The sequence below is a fragment of the Schistocerca americana genome, chromosome 1 (genome assembly GCF_021461395.2).
Source record: "Schistocerca americana isolate TAMUIC-IGC-003095 chromosome 1, iqSchAmer2.1, whole genome shotgun sequence".
Lineage (NCBI taxonomy): Eukaryota > Metazoa > Arthropoda > Insecta > Orthoptera > Acrididae > Schistocerca > Schistocerca americana.
The window spans coordinates 224,781,921-224,798,849 of record NC_060119.1 but is presented as its reverse complement, the minus strand read 5'-3'; the positions used below and the strand labels follow the sequence as shown (position 1 = coordinate 224,798,849).

At 45.3% G+C, this 16,929-nt stretch overlaps 1 protein-coding gene across 1 annotated transcript in view; it reads left to right on the top strand.

The window, feature by feature from the left end:
- Window positions 1-16,929, top strand: part of LOC124612930 (synaptic vesicular amine transporter) — a 796,314-nt gene that overhangs the window by 75,325 nt on the left and 704,060 nt on the right. The window lies entirely within an intron of this gene.

Genomic DNA, 16,929 nt, shown 5'->3' with positions numbered 1-16,929 from the left:
AAGGGAACTTGCTGTTCCAACAGGACAATGCACGTCCGAATGTATCCCTTGCCACCCAACGTGCTCTAGAAGGTGTAAGTCGACTACCCTGGCCAGCAAGATCTCCGGATCTGTCCCCCATTGTGCATGTTTGGGACTGGATGAAGCGTCGTCTCACGCGGTCTGCACGTCCAGCACGAACGCTGGTCCAACTGAGGGGCCAGGTGGAAATGGCATGGCAAGCCGTTCCACAGGACTACATCCAGCATCTCTACGATCGTCTCCATGGGAGAATAGCAGCCTGCATTGCTGCGAAAGGTGGATATACACTGTACTAGTGCCGACATTGTGCATGCTCTGTTGCCTGTGTCTATGTGCCTGTGGTTCTGTCAGTGTGATCATGTGATGTATCTGACCCCAGGAATGTGTCAATAAAGTTTCCCCTTCCTGGGACAATGAATTCACGGTGTTCTTATTTCAATTTCCAGGAGTGTATTTTCAAATGAGATAAGAAGATGCACTACAAATCACCATTCAAACCAATAACCACATTTCCACGTTTTATTACTATCACACAACTAATATAAATTTATAAATAAAAACAGAGTACTGATGGAATATAAATTAAATGTACTCAGGAACTTTTCGTAATACACGTAATGTGGTATGTCTTTCCCTATCTATCCTTTTAAACATTCTGTAGCGACCCGGTGTGAGTAGGGCCGCTGTCATATAGCGATCCTGGACTGGCGGGCTGCGGAAGCGGTATTGCTGGCCAGCAGGGGCTAGGAAAACTCCGCTGCTGGATACAACATTGTATTGTATTGTATTGTATGTTAACCGAGGGCCTAGAAACGACACAGAGGCTCCGTCCCCGCCACAGCCACAGTGGTCGACATCCCGACGACGACTACCGCAGTCCACTTCACCCCTCCGCCGCCCCACACCGAACAACCTTTTCAGGGTTATTGTGCAGTTCGGCCCCCGGTGGACCCCCCCCCCCCTCCTCCCCTCCCCCTAGGGAACTTCTCACACCAGATGAGTGTAACCTATATGTTTGCGTGGTAGAGTAGTGGTGGTGTACGCGTACATGGAGAACTTGTTCGGCAGCAATCGCCAACATAGTGTAGCTGAGGTGGAATAAGGGGAACCAGCCCGCATTCGCCGAGGCAGTTGGAAAACCGCCTAAAAACCACCACAGACTGCCCGGCTCACCGGACCTCGACACAAGTCTGTCGGGAGCATTGGTGCTGGGGACACGGCTAACCGGGCTGGCTGGATACACAATATTCTTTTTTCTTTCTTTTTTTTGCTTTTTTTTTTTAAAGAAAACCAACTCACCGTGAAAAAAGAGTTTCGCAAATTGTGCAAGTGAGTAACGCGTTGGTCCACCTCTAGCCCTTATGCAATCAGTTATCGGCTTAGCATTGACTGACAGAGTTATTGGATGTCCCCTTGAGGAATGTCGTGCCACATTGGCGCGTTAGATCGCCAAAATCCTGAGCTGGCTGGAGAACCATGCCCAAAATGCTGTAATCGTTCTCAACTGGGGAGAGATCTGGCGATCTTGCTGGCCGAGGTAGGGCTAGCAGGCACGAATACAAACAGCAGAAATTCTCGCCGTGTGCGGGCGGACATTATCCTGCTGAAATGTACCCCCAGAATGGTTTGCCATGAAGGACAAAAAACGTGGCATAGAATATCATCGTTGACGTACCCCTGTGCTGTAAGGATGCTCGTGATGACAACAAAGGGGTTCTGCTATACCATGAAATGGCTCCTCAGACCATCACTCCTGGATGTCGGGCTGTTCGGCGAGCGAAAGGCATGTTGGTATTGCACTGCTGTCCAGGCCGTCCCACGTACGTCTACACTGGCCATTGGAGCTCAGTTCGAAGCGGAATTCATCACTGAAGTCAATTTTACTCCAGTCAATAAATTTCCACGGCCCTCCAACCAGCTCACGATTTTGACGGTCTAATGCGCCAATTGAACAGAATTTGGCACGATATTCTTGAGGAGACATCTAACAACTCTGCCTATCAGTGCCAATCTGAATAACTGATTGCATAAGGACCAGGTGTGGATTAACAAGTTATTGTTCAGTTTGTGGAGCTATTTCTCTTGAATAAGTCATCCAATTTTTCTGAAATAGCAATCATTATTTTGTCTGTACGTGTACGTCACTTCTACCTATTTCCGTTCCATTCGGATTATTCTTCCCGTGGCGTGTCTTTTTTGGCTTGGAGTGTACCCGGCCGCTGTGGTCGAGAGGCTTTAGGCCCCTCAATCCGGAACCCACGAGGCTACTGCGGTCGCAGTTTCGAATCCTGCCTCGGGCATGGATGTGTGTGATGTTCTTAGATTAGATAGGTTTAAGTAGTTCTACGTCTAGGGGACTGATGACCTCAGATGTTAAGTCGCATAGTGCTTAGAGCCAATTGAACCATTTGGCTTGGAGTGTATGTTATTTCGTCTTGAGTTACAAAGTCGGAGTGCTGCGACATCCCTGGGTACGTCCTCTGCAGACGTGTGCTCCACCAGCGGTGACGATAACGTCAGGAGGTCGCGGCGGCGGGATAGTTGTTCGATGTCTGCCCCCTGCTTTGCTGACACTATTTACCCCACACAGCAGCGCTTGTCTGAGTCAGCATTACATGGCTCTGCGTGAGCAGTGCCAGCAACAATTACGTCCGCTGAGGTGCGGAAGGATAGTGGCATTACTGCCCTGGCTGCGAACCGCTGCCCTCCTAGAGAGAAGTCCGATGCTGACGTAAGGCCTGGAGGACCAGAACCGTGACCGGTGTCTGGTGCTGGCTGGCTCATAGAGTTATGGTGATACCCGTGAAACGGACGTCACGGCGGGTGCAACCAGACTGTGCATAACTGGACTAGAGTCAGAGCATTTACAGTGGTTAATAACACACGTACACTGATCAAATAGAACATTATGAACAGCGACCTACTACCGATGTAAATCCATCCAGGCGATATAGCATAGTCTGGCGAGAAATGATTGCTAGTGAGACAGATGCACAGTGCATGTAGTATCAGTGAGTGTGTAGAACGGGAAGGCGCATGATCTGTCTGAGTTTGACCGAGGGCAGATTTTGATGGCCCGGAGGCTCAAATGGTTCAAATGGCTCTGAACAATATGGGAGTTAACATCTGAGGTCATCAGTCCCCTAGACTTAGAACTACTTAAACCTGACTGACCTAAGGACATCACACACATCCATGCCCGAGGCAGGATTCGAACCTGCGACCGTAGCAGCAGCGCGGTTCCAGACTGAAGCGGCTAGAACCGCTCGGTCACAGCGGCCGGCCCGGAGGCTCAGCACGAGCATTTCGGAAACTGCATAACTTGTCTGGTATTCGAAGAGTGCTGTGTTAAGCGTTTTCAACACTTGGCGAAACCGGGGTGAAACCGCGTCCATACGTCATAGGGTTGGGCGCTCACCCCTCATTACAGATGTCGAAAGTCGTAGACTGGTTAAAGAGGACAGGCGGCGAACTGTGGCAGAACTAACACCAGCCTTTAATATTGAGCAGCGTACAAGCGTGTCTGAACACACGATGGGCCTCCGCAGCCGACGACCCATGCATGCGCCAATGTTAACACCATGAGGTCGCCAGCTACGACTGAAATGGACATTGACTATCGGCACTGGACGATGGAGCAGTTGCAGTGTGTTGCATGGTTTGATGAATCCCAATACCTTCTTCATCGTGCCAATGCGAGGGCGCGATCCGCCGTCTTCCAGAGAACAGCTCCTTGAGACCTGTACTGCAGGAGGGATACAAGCTGGCGGCGGCTCCATTATGCTCTGGAGAACATACACGTGGGCATCCACGGGTCCAGTGGAGCTCGTGTAGGGCACCATGACGCCCAAGAAGTATAGTATACTATTTGCAGACCACGTACATCCTTTCATTACGATCGTGTTTCCCGACGGCAGTGGCATTTTTCAGCAGGATAATGCACCATGTCACAACGCCATGAATGTGATGGAGTGGTTCGAGGAACACAGTGGCGAGTGCCAATTGACGTGCTGCCCCGCAACGTCGCCAGATCTGAACCAGATCGAACACATCTGGGATGTGATTGAACGTGGCACCAGACCTCTTCGCTTCACTACCTGGAAATTACGGGACTTAGGTGACTTGTGCGCGCAAATGTGGTTCCAGCTCCCTCCAGCGACCTACCAAGGCCTCATTGCTTCCATGCCATGATGCGTCACCGCTCTTATCCGTGCCAAAGGTGGACGCACTGGCTATGAGGTAGGTGGGCATAATGGTATAGCTGATCAGTGTACTTTGCCGATGTATTTCAGTCAGGACGTTCAAATCAACATCCCCGTGCTCCGCAGACCAGCTTGTTCCACGGGCTCACTGCTATGTCACCAGGACTGCGTGTCTTGGTCCATTGATAATCTCGGTCTCCTTAACTGCATGCGTGCTCACGTCACAGATCATATCGTACAGGTGATGTGAGGGGTGTAGGTCAGCTTATGTCGACTGTTCATGTACCAGTTCTTACTCCCTCCGATAAGTGAAAAAGCTACGAGAATGTTAAGAGAAAAATTGCTCAGCGAGGAGGTTAAATCACGAATGTGCAATAAACAATATACGAGGCGTGTTTTTTTAAGTAAGTACCGTTTTGAAATTAAAATAGACGTGCTAGTATATCTCAATAATTTTATTTTTACATGAAAGCCTGTACCTTAATCTACACACTGACGCCATTACGGTCTGATTCTTCCTTGTTTACGTTGTGTACTGAGTGTTTAAGATACCTCCGATAATCGTGAGTCCCGCCGACTGTGAAGTACCGGTTGTTATAAGATTTCTTAGTGCTAAAGGCCTAAAACCGATCGATATTCATCCTGAGATCTGTGCAGATTACGGAGAAAACATTATGAGTGATGGATTGGTAAGAAAGTGTGTGAGAGTAAAGATGGCCGCACAAATATGCATGATGAACAACGAAGTGGGCGTTCTTCGGTCGTTAATGAAAGTTTGGTGCAGGAAGTGGACAATAAGGTGAGAGAAAACAGACGCTTTACGATTTCCTCCTTGTGGGACGACTTTCCTAATGTTTCTCGTAGTGTTTTGTATGGCATTGTGACCGAGCACTTGAATTACCGAAAATTGTGCGCACGTTGGGTACCGAAAATGTTGACGGATGTGCACAAAACCAAACGTTTAGACAGTGCATTGACTTTCCTTGAGCGGTACCACAACGACGGTGATGATTTCTTAAATCAAATTGTTATGGGCGATGAAACATGGGTGGGCTACGTCACACCAGAATCAAAGCCACGGTCCATGGAAGTTGAGCAAGGGCATCGTTTTGCTGCAAGACAATGCCCGTCCGCATGTGGCGAATCAAACCAAAGATCTCATCACATCTTTTCGATGGGAAACTCTAGATCAGCCTCCGTACAGGCCAGATCTTGCGCCCAGTGACTACCATCTGTTCCTGCACTTGAAGAAACACTTGGGCGGTCAGCCTCTTCAAGACGATGTTGAAATCAAAATAGTGGTGATGCAGTGGTTAACAAGTCAGGCGGCAGACTTCTACGCGGAGGATATTCAAAAACTGGTACAACGTTATGACAAGTGCCTCAAATTGACGGAAATGATGTAGAAAAGTAGATTAAGGTACAGGCTTCCCTGTAAAAATAAAATTATTGAGATGTCTTAGCACGTCTTTTTTTAATTTCAAAACGGTACTTACTTATAAAACACGCGTCGTATTAATTTGTTCTAAAAATGTTCTAGAAAGAATTGTTACGACGCCATGCAGTTGTCGGAAGTACTTGGGAAAAATGTGCAAGGTTAGGTGAGCCTGTGCGGCCACAGCTGGGGGACAATGCACTGAGCCTCGGGACGCCATTGCTGAAGTCCAAGAAATGAATTAACTATGTACGAGGGCTGTCCAGAAAGTAAGTTACGATCGGTCGCGAAATGGAAACGACTATGAAAATCCGATAAAGCTTTGCAAAGATGTGTTGGGCAGTGTCTCTAATATGACTCTAGGTAGAATTATGTCGCTCTTTTCATTCCTGAGCTCTTAGTGAGCGCGTAAAGATGTTATAGAAAATAGTGTCTCCCGCCAAGTACGAGGGCCTGGTGAGAATTTTCCCCTGAAGCTATGCAACCAACATTAGATAACTGTCGTGCGGCTTCTTCTTCAAGACAATTCTCAGCCTCATTCTGTAGGGGCAATGAAGATGTTCCTGCATCGTTTCAAAAAATGGTTCTGAGCACTATGGGACTCAACTGCTGAGGTCATTAGTCCCCTAGAACTTAGAACTAGCTAAACCTAACTAACCTAAAGACATCACAAACATCCATGCCCGAGGCAGGATTCGAACCTGCGACTATAGCGGTCTTGCGGTTCCAGACTGCAGCGCCTTTAACCGCACGGCCACTTCGGCCGGCCCTCCATCGTTTCAATTGGAAATGTTTGGTTACCCACAATACAGCCCGTAATTGTCTCCCACTGAGTTTCATCTCTGCTCAAACGAACCGCTGGCTATGAAGACAACATTTTGGCACAGACAACGAGCTTTAGGCCAGCGCAGAGAATTGGCGGAAAGCACGGGCGGCTGCCTTCTATCATGAGGGTATTGGAAAGTTGGTACAACGCTACGACGAATGTCTGAGTCAGAACGGCGACTACGTAGAGAAGTAGTTGAAAGGTGTAGCTAACTGTTACAAATGAAACATTTCTGATTTTCACTGTGATTTTCATTTCGCGATCAATCGTAACTTACTTTCTGGACAGCCCTCGTAAAAGCTCTGTAGTTGTTTTGCACATAAAATTTGCTAATTGACGTAATACTCTTTTGTTGCGCCAGGCCTGATCATTTACTAAAGATAATGTTCAAAACTGATTGTATGGTAACACCGTTGTTAAATTTTGGGGCGTTGCCGAATTAAAAGCAGCTCCACAACAGCCGTGTGTGGGGTAAGCAGTCAGGCAAAGAGGCGCTGGTGTGTAATTTCACAAGCGAGCCAGTTTGTACAGCACAGATGAATCCGTCATGAAAACGTAATATTTTTCGAAGTTAATGGTTTTATATTTACGGATTTTCCGCTTTTGGAGGCCCAGGGGCATCACTACTCCTTATCCTGTTGAGCCCAAATTTCTCGTAGGTCATTTTTACATGGAATGGAACTGGGAGGAATCTCACGAAAAATTATAAGAAATTAAAGAAGCGCCAAACAGGAATCACCCTACGGCACCGCAACACATGACTCTGCCCGCCGAACCCCTAGCAAGCAGGCTGCACGCACAGCACCCCAACAGCCAGGTACCTCGTACCACGCGGGTAGATCTACTCACAAGTGAACTGCGCGTTGTACACATCATCGATGCAGGGCTTGACAGGAAAGGGCATTGATAGAAGTGAGAACTTCAGATGGCCAAATGTTTAGAAAACTAGCATTTTTGGTGCGGTTTATGTTAAGCTAGCTTGCAGACAGTGGTTGGTGCATCGGAAAGACTGTAATCCGAGGACCGTAGACTCGAGTCCCTAAGTGCAAACACGTATTTATTTTCAATTTTTGTGTGACTCACGCTCCGAATAAAGCGATCTAATCCTCAGTATATTATATTTATTAATATTTTCATGAAAGGCGTGAAAAGGAAAGGGAAAGGAAAACTCTGAACCGATATAGTCGATGAGTACGTGGCAAAATATAAGAAAGTTGTCGTTACTTTATCAAAATCTAGGAAACCAGCACAGAATTATAAAATTTTCTTTGACTAATGCGATGAACCCCCATGTACCGGAGAACAAATTTATTCTGTTAATTGACTCGTAACGAGGACAAACAAATCCACAATTATACTACGAGATTTTTCAATATGAGGAAGGATTGCCAACGTTTAGTATTAAAGTGATTCCCCCCAAAGGCACTCCGCTAATGCGATGTCTGCTTTTATTGTCAGGTACAGAATTAGATCATAAGCTTCGAAACTGCTTTTATAAAGAGAGGGAAGAAAATCACATGTCGAGAAGACTGCTTCAAAAATACATTACGTTGTATACCACCAATTACTGTCGCTAGTATTTGGGAAATGATGCGTTACGCGTGCTTTGCTGCCAAGCAGTGTGATTAAAGAGAACCTTTTATTAATGTAAACCAAGTCTGTTTTTCTATAGAATCTTTAAAACAACTATGGTACTGCAAAAATTTGGCGTTTGTAACATGTGCGCCGGCCGGGTTGGCCAAGCGGTTCTAGGCGCTACAGTCTGGAACCGCGCGACTGCTACGGTCGCAGGTTCGAATCCTGCCTCGGGCATGGATGTGTGTGATGTCCTTAGGTTAGTTACGTTTAAGTAGTTCTAAGTTCTAGGGGACTGATGACCTCAGATGTTAAGTCCCATAGTGCTCAGAGCCATTTGAACCAGCCGTTTGTAACATGTGCAAGATGTCGAGAAAATTATTGCTTCTCCTATTATTGCGGTGAATATCTTCCCAGAACGTGTACATCATTAACTGTAAAATAATGAAAGTATCGAATAGTATACAGATAGTTGTCATCTATGCCCTACAGTCATATTTTGGAATTTTATTTGCAAACCTAATTTTTTCTTTGTTTTTCCTTTTCATTCATTTTATGAAAGTATGATTAAATACAATATCCTGAGTACGTTTCGGTTTATATGCAGCATAACGTAAAATCTGAAATAAAAAAAAGGATTCCGCACAGGGATTCTTTTACAGCAAGAGCGTTCTGTCCCGTTTGTCAGCTTACAAATGCATCTACCAGAAAAGTAAAGATTACTTCAATAGACCAGTTCAAACGCGGTCGACACAAGTTTAACTTCATGTAATACTTCACAAGCCAACGAAATGAGTTAGTTATCATAACACTACATTGCGGGCTGTCAGATTTGAGATATTCTCTAAAAGAATAACAATTTCATAACGGCTGAACGTACACAGCTGGCTATTACAATTGCAACACCATGGTGACGGCATATAACAAACGTAATATTAATGATTAATGAAAACCAGTTCACTTGTATTATTACACGTTTATTGTGTTACGACCGGTTTCGTTCGTTGAACGTCTTCAGGGGTAGTTATATTAATGTCATGACCTCCTTACTTCTGAGCAGATTTCCCAGTATTCTTAGCTTGTGCAGTCTCCTTAAATTTCCTTTCCCCGGAACTCCTTTATATAAAAAAATAAATAAATAAAAAATTTTTCAAATTTGTGTAAAATCTTATAGGAATTAACTGCTAAGGTCATCAGTCCCTAAGCTACACTCTACTTAACCTAAATTATCCTAAGGATAAACACACACACCCATGCCCGAGGAAGGACTCGAACCTCCGCCGGGATCAGCCGCACAGTTTTTAACAAAAAATATCAATTCTGTATATCTGTAAATTCTATCGTTATAGTTATTATAGTCGTTATTATTATTATTATTATTACTATTATCACTGTTAGCAGTAGCAGCAGCAGCAGTAGAAGAAGTACTGCCAGTACTAATTTTATTTGTCCATAATCAGTAGGCCTATTATTTACTCAAATTGTCACTGCAGACACTCATATAATTTTAATACTATTTGTCATATTAAAATTGTTATTTCTTAGGTAACTATAGTGTAAAAAAGGTACTGTATTTGTGAATCCATGGTCCAATGTAAGAGAGGGCCTGATGGCCCTTACCAGATCAGATTAAATAAATAAAAAAGTTAAAATACATGTAATGCTAGAAACCACTTCTAAAAATACTGGTTACAAATATTAAGCCGACCATCTGGCGAAGTATGGCGAGCAGGCACCGCATGCTGTATAGAGTAAACTGTTTGGGCAGTCAGCGTTTTTATTATATTTTTAAACACTTGTCACAGCTTTATATCTTCCTTGAGAAATCTAAGCCGGTCTGCGAGGGTAGGCGTTGGTAACCGTTTCCCAGCACCCTCTCAGATTCATTTTCCCGCAAAAATTATCGCCGCTGCCCGCGTAAGAAGCGGATGACAGAAGAGGAGCAAGGGGCCAGGCCACTTGTTAGCGGCGGCGATAAGAATGGTGTAGGTAGCTGTGGAGGAGTCCTCGGTAAATCGCAGTATCGAGCGCGAACGCCAAGACAAACAGCGGGCAGCCCTGATCAGCCGTATAATACGGGCGCCGCCATTACTCGGCCGGCTCATCTGACTTTCAGCAGGTGCGCCGCCAGATAGCGCGCGCGCTCTCTCAAATAAAACACGAACGCTGCGCTGTGCCACGACGCCAGCGCGCAGAGCGGCGGGTAATGAATTTACACGCGCAGGAAGCGGCGGCGCTGCCATTGTCTCTGTGTTGTTCCTTCCAGTGGCGTGCCAACGAGAAACGACAGCTTTGCTCGCGCGTCGCGTTTTCATCTCTTTGCCGTCGTGTTCTTCTCCTGTCCGGCTGGGGAAGTGCTGTATCTCATTGCCTCGTGCAGCTCTTAGCTGTGCGCCGTACGCAGTAGATACGGGAGTTTTCATGTTTATTTAGTTGCCTGAGATAAGAATACGTATTTACGCTGAAGTAATTTATAGAGTTCAGCGGCGCTTTCAACCCATAACCATTAATAATTGTAACTCAGAGATAAAGAAAATGTGAGAAAAAGTTTTCGAAGTCTGAGGCTGTAGTAACCTAACATGGCAATGTATTTGTCGTATGTTTTTATTTATATACACTGAAGCGCCATAGAAACTGGTATAGGTATGTGTATTCACATACAGAGATATGTAAACAGGCAAAACGCGGCGCTGTGGTCGACAACACCTACAGAAGACAAGTGTCTGGCGCAGTTGTTAGATCGGTTACCGCTGCTACAATGGCAGGTTATGAAGATTTAAGTGAGTTTGAACGTGGTGTTATAGTCGGCGCACGAGCGATGGGACACAGCACCTCCGAGGTATTGGTGAAGTGGGTATTTTCCCGTACGACCATTTCAAATGGTTGAAATGGCTCTGAGCACTATGGGACTTGACTTCTGAGGTCATCAGTCCCATACAACTCAGAACTACTTAAACCTAACTAACCTAAGGACATCACACACATCCATGCCCGAGGCAGGATTCGAACCTGCGACCGTAACGGTCCCGCGGTTCCAGACTGTAGTGCCTAGAACCGCTCGGCCACCCCGGCCGGCGTACGACCATTTCACGAGTGTACCGTTAATATCAGGAATCCGGTAAAACATCAGATCTCCGACACCGCTGCGGCCGGAAAAAGATCCTGCAAAAACTGGGCCAACGACGACTGAAGAGAATCGTTCAACGTGACAGATGTGCAACCCTTCCGCAATTTGCTGCAGATTTCATTGCTGGGCCATCAATAAGTGTAAGCGTCATCGATATGGGCTTTCGGAGCCGAAGGCCCACTCGTGTACCCTTGATTACTGCACGACACAAAGCTTTACGCCTCGCCTGGGCCCACCAACACCGGCATTGGACTGTTGATGGCTGGAAACATGTTGCCTGGTCGGATGAGTCTCGTTTCAAATTGTATCGAGCGGATGGACGTGTAAGGGTATGGAGACAGCCTCGTGAATCCACGGACCCTGTATGTTAGTTGGTGGAGTATCTGTAATGGTGTGGGCCGTCGCAATTGGAAGGATATGGGACCCCTGATACGTCTAGATACGACTCTGACAGGTGGCACGTACATAAGCATCCTGTCTAATCACCTGCATCCATTGATGTCCAGTGCAATCCGATGGTCGTTGGCAGTTCCAGCTAGACAATGCGACACCCCACACGTCCAGAATTACTACAGAGTGTGTCCAGTAACACTCTTCTGAGTTTAAACACTTCCGTTGGCCACCAAACTCCCCAGCCATGAACGTTATTGAGCATATCTGGGATGCCTTGTAACGTGCTGTTCCGAAGAGATCTCCACCACCTTGTACTCCTATAGATTTACGGACAGCCCTGCAGGATTAGTGATTTCAATTCCCTCCAGCACTACTTCAGACATTAGTGGTATCCATTATGCCACGTCGTGTTGCGGCAGTCTGCGTCACAAACAAACACACACACACACACACACACACACACACACACACACGCACACAAATATATATATATATATATATATATATATATATATATATATATATATATATTCGTTGCTTTAAGTGTAGAAGGAGTCGGTAGCAAATTGTGGCATGTAGATTGGAATGCTGAATGTTATCAAAAGTACTGATGTTTACTGGGTGTTTGAATAACCTAACATAGCAGGCCTGGAGGAATACTGATTGGTTCGTTCTATGATAAAGCAAACTAGACTTCGCGCTGTACGACCATTTACAGATAACATTTCCAGCCGTAGTCAAATAACCTAGAGTCTGATATAGAAACTATCTTCTTTATTTGTGATTTTAAATTTATCGCATAATCTGAATGAAATACACCATCTGTGTCTTAAGGTAGCAAGAATAAAATGCAGGGAACGGAAGAATATCTCTGAATTTTTCGGAAACCAGAATTTAGCTATAAGTGCATGATAGGGAGTTAAGAAGGGAGTGAGACGGCTTGGTAGCCTTTCGCACTTGTAATTCAGTCTGAATGAATAGAAAGTAAAGGAAACTAAATACAAAGTAGGAGAGAAAATTCAAGATCAGGAAGAAAAATGAAAACTGTTTAGCTCGTCGGTAACATGGTAACTTCATCACAAACTGGTAAGGACTTTTAAATCTGTTGAAAGGAATGTGTAGTGCCCTGAAAAGCGGTTATAAGATGCATATCAACAGAATTAAAACAAGGGTGATGGAATGTTGTGGAATTAAGTCAGAGGATAAAGAGGTACTGAGGTTAGGAAGAGATACGAAAAGTAGTAGATGAATTTTGCTATTGGACAGCAAAATACGTGACGATTGCCGAAGTAGAGAGGATAGAAAATGCAGTTTGGCAAGAGCAATAATTACGTTTCTGCAGTGGAGTAGCCGGCCGGAGTGGCCGTGCGATTCTAGGCGCTACAGTCTGGAGCCGAGCGACCGCTACGGTCGCAGGTTCGAATCCTGCCTCGGGCATGGATGTGTGTGATGTCCTTAGGTTAGTTCTAAGTTCTAAGTTCTAGGTGACTGATGACCTCAGAAGTTAAGTCGCATATTGCTCAGAGCCCTTTGAACAATTTTTTGCAGTGGAGTAGTACGTTACACGTCCAACACAAATAAACGTGTTTCCGTAAGAGCGTGCAAAAATGTAAGAGGACGTAGAGAATGCTCCACTGAACAATTTGTGGAGATATGGACGTAAACTTGTCTACCGCTTTGTCTAGCGTTACTGCTTTCCAGTACAAGTAACAGGCGTACAAGTTTACTAGTAGTGCGCTGTTTATTTATACAGGGTGTTTCAAAAATGACCGGTATATTTGAAACGGAAATAAAAACTAAACGAGCAGCGATAGAAATACACCGTTTGTTGCAATATGCTTGGGACAACAGTACATTTTCAGGCAGACAAACTTTCGAAATTACAGTAGTTACAATTTTCAACAACAGATGGCGCTGCGGTCTGGGAAACTCTATAGTACGATATTTTCCACATATCCACCATGCGTAGCAATAATATGGCGTAGTCTCTGAATGAAATTACCCGAAACCTTTGACAACGTGTCTGGCGGAATGGCTTCACATGCAGATGAGATGTACTGCTTCAGCTGTTCAATCGTTTCTGGATTCTGGCAGTACACCTGGTCTTTCAAGTGTCCCCACAGAAAGAAGTCACAGGGGTTCATGTCTGGCGAATAGGGAGGCCAATCCACGCCGCCTCCTGTATGTTTCGGATAGCCCAAAGCAATCACACGATCATCGAAATATTCATTCAGGAAATTAAAGACGTCGGCCGTGCGATGTGGCCGGGCACCATCTTGCATAAACCACGAGGTGTTCGCAGTGTCGTCTAAGGCAGTTTGTACCGCCACAAATTCACGAAGAATGTCCAGATAGCGTGATGCAGTAATCGTTTCGGATCTGAAAAAATGGGCCAATGATTCCTTTGGAAGAAATGGCGGCCCAGACCAGTACTTTTTGAGGATGCAGGGACAATGGGACTGCAACATGGGGCTTTTCGGTTCCCCATATGCGCCAGTTCTGTTTATTGACGAAGCCATCCAGGTAAAAATAAGCTTCGTCAGTAAACCAAATGCTGCCCACACGCATATCGCCGTCATCAATCCTGTGCACTATATCGTTAGCGAATGTCTCTCGTGCAGCAATGGTAGCGGCGCTGAGGGGTTGCCGCGTTTGAATTTTGTATGGATAGAGGTGTAAACTCTGGCGCATGAGACGATACGTGGACGTTGGCGTCATTTGGACCGCAGCTGCAACACGGCGAACGGAAACCCAAGGCCGCTGTTGGATCACCTGCTGCACTAGCTGCGCGTTGCCCGCTGTGGTTGCCGTACGCGGTCGCCCTACCTTTCCTGCACGTTCATCCATCACGTTCCCAGTCCGTTGAAATTTTTCAAACAGATCCTTTATTGTATCGCTTTTCGGTCCATTGGTTACATTAAACCTCCGTTGAAAACTTCGTCTTGTTGCAACAACACTGTGTTCTAGGCGGTGGAATTCCAACACCAGAAAAATCCTCTGATCTAAGGAATAAACCATGTTGTCCACAGCACACTTGCACATTGTGAACAGCACACGCTTACAGCAGAAAGACGACGTACAGAATGGCGCACGCACAGACTGCGTTGTCTTCTATATCTTTCACATCACTTGCAGCGCCATCTGTTGTTGAAAATTGTAACTACTGTCATTTCGAAAGTTTGTCCGCCTAAAAATGTACTGTTGTCCCAAGCATATTGCAACAAACGGTGTATTTCTATCGCTGCTCGTTTAGTTTTTATTGTCGTTTCAAATATACCGGTCATTTTTGAAACACCCTGTATGTACAGTCCTTATTTCCTGCCAGGAAACAAGGAGAACGAGCCTGATTACAAGAAAGTCCTGACGCATGTTTTGTTTACTATACTTGCCCATAAGGCGGCTCTGTTGTATCGTATTTACATTGTTCAATGACAGAATGAATCAACGACAGACCCATTCATTACTCAGTGCTATTCAGAGACGTACGGTACAATACGATGGAGCAGTAATGGTACAATATTTCCTGGTCCCTGAATCGGAAGGGGAGGTCCTATTCCATAGCCTGTAGTAGGATTCTGGGGCATATACTGTACTCGAACATTATGAATCACCTTGATGAAAATTACTAATTGGTACATAACCAACACGGATTCAGAAAATATCGTTCTTCCATGCAGTAATGAGTGCCCTCGACAAGGGATCTCAGATCGATTCCATATTCCTAGATTTCCAGAAGGCTTTTGATACCGTTCCTCAAAAGCGACTATTAATCAAATTGCGTGCATATGGAGTGTCGTCTCAGTTATGTAACTGGATTCGTGATTTCCTCTCAGAGAGGTTACAGTAAGGGGTTATAGACGATAAATCTGATCTGAATCCTCTTGAATATTTCCTTTGGGGATATCTAAAGTCACTTGTGTATGAGACCCCAGTGGTTACGGAGATGGAATTAGTTGCCAGAATTGGAGCTGCCTGTGATGTGATTCGAAGCACACCAGGGATATTTGTCAGGGTGCGTCAGAATGTTTTTCGATGATGTCATGTTTGTGTTGAAGCTGATGGCCGTCAGTTTCAGCACATTTTGTAAGATACAGTACAAATGGTACGTTCATTGTGTCAGTGTTGGCATTTGCAGTTAACTAATCTAAATAAAAAAGTACACAGTAATGTGATTTTATCCTATTATCTCCATAAGCTGGCTTGTCCGACCCCAGGTTCCCTCCCTCAGACTGTTCAGTGGAGCATCCTCTGTCCTGTTACATTTCTGCACGCTCTTACGTAAACATCCTGTATAAGCGTCGGTCGTCTTTAGTGAAAGTATTTGTCTGGGGTGTAAAAAAGTGTTCAACTGTGTGTGAGGACCAAGCGAGGTGGCACAGTGGTTAGCACACTGGACTCGCATTCGGGAGGACGACGGTTCAATCCCGCGTCCGGCCATCCTGATTTAGGTTTTCCGTGATTTCCCTAAATCGCTCCAGGCAAATGCCGGGATGGTTCTTCTGAAAGGGCACGGCCGACTTCCTTCCCCGTCCTTCCCTAATCCGATGAGACTGATGACCTCGCTGTTTGGTCTCTTCCCCAAACCAACCAACCAACCAACTGTGTGTGAAATCTTATGGGACTTAACTGCTAAGCTCATCAGTCCCCTAGAACTTAGAACTACTTAAACCTAACTAACCTAAGGACATCACACACATCCATGCCCGGGGCAGGATTCGAACCTGCGACCGTAGCGGTCGCCCGGTTCCAGACTGTAGCCCCTAGAACCGTTCGGCCACCCCGGACGGCCACCCACCCACCCACCCACCCACACACACACACACACACACACACACACACACACACACACACACACAATTTTATGTGGTGATGGCCAGCTAATGAGGAATCCTTATAGAGGACTCATCATATTTTAGGTAACTCTTGTATTATTATTGACATGCCGTTGTATTACTTACTCCATGTTACTGGAATGATCGTGTTACGACTTGACATTGTACTCTGCACATAAGATGGAGATTTATTAAGGTGTATTTACATATGATCTGACGATGGCAACTTAGATTTGCCCAATCCGGTCATAAACAAAATTATAATTAGCGATATTGGCTGTTGAAGTTTTTTCTATTTCATATTGCTGTAGAGGGCCACGGTAGTTGAGTAATGTCAAACATATATACAAAAAACTTTTTTCTGACGATACTGGAAAACTCCTGGAACGATGGACGAAGGTCACACAAAATCAGGATGATTTTTGCCAAAAAAAAAAAAAACAAAAAAAACAAAGAAAAAGGTCACTGTAAATTTAGAGCTGTTCTGGTATGAAATTAAAGAAAAGATGGTGCAGATA